This window comes from Trypanosoma equiperdum, assembly GCF_001457755.1.
Source record: "Trypanosoma equiperdum strain OVI genome assembly, contig: ctg_1438, whole genome shotgun sequence".
Taxonomy (NCBI): Eukaryota; Euglenozoa; class Kinetoplastea; order Trypanosomatida; family Trypanosomatidae; genus Trypanosoma; species Trypanosoma equiperdum.
In genome coordinates, this window is record NW_027123436.1 from 1 (window position 1) to 1,084 (window position 1,084).

Genomic DNA, 1,084 nt, shown 5'->3' on the forward strand with positions numbered 1-1,084 from the left:
TTCAACTGCGGAGCTACAACAAAAATTATAGAAAGTGTGTTAGGCTTAATAAAAAAGGATACTCTGTCACAGTCGCCAGACCGTTAGCATCTCAGGGCTCTACGGTGATGGCTGATGGCCGCGCCAGTAGGGGGGGGGGGAAAGTCTCACGACGCCATGAAGAAAATTCAAAAAAAAAAACATTATGATGTGTTGTTGTGCATTGTTACTGTCGGCTGTTTTGGAATGTCTTGAAAAAAGTGTGTTAATGGTTATTATTTGTGCCATCACCCACTTCATTGGGATCATTGATACAGTACCTTGCTTTTTGTTTATCATCCTCAAAGACAGGTTGACGGAAAGCAAAGCTGATTCTGGATAGGCGCTGCGGCTTTCCAAACACATGAATTGAGTTTCACTAGCTGGTTTATATGGGAGAACCTGTATTGATTTCTTTAAAGGTTTGTCCTTTGTTGCTTAGGGGATGTTTTCTGTAGTTGCTGACGCCATATTTTTGTGTTTCCATCTTACGCTGAAATTACTTATCACTGGTGTCGCTACTACGTTGTGCTGGTGGCTTGCTAAGTTTGAGACCTGACTGCTAGTTCTGGTTATAAGCAGCGGCATTTGGTTACTACTTTTGCTGATAAGAATAGGCAGCACCACTGCTCATTCTTGCAGAGAGTTAGTGCTCTGAAGAAAGTGGGCTGGCTAGAACTTGTTATATTTAAATATAGCCCTGCATTAAGCGCGGCACCGCAAATCTCTACATATACGAATAAAATTTTAACCCAGAGGCTCCGTTGGATCGAAATTTACAAACTCCCTCACACTAACTTGCCTTCCTTTCAAAATCCCTGTACAGACTGAGATTTTTCACAATCAATTTTCCTTTTTCCTTCCATTATTTTGGTTGCCGAGGAAAATGAATAAATGGGGTCATTCCTATTTCACCACTTAGTGAAATAGAGAAAAATTTCTGCTCATAATATATTTCAATCATTTTCCTTGTCAAAACGAATCTATTACCAACAGCTTCTTCCTAAATTGCACTGCATATTAACAACGGTTTGTAAATACTCTGATCCGACCACCACTCCTCACT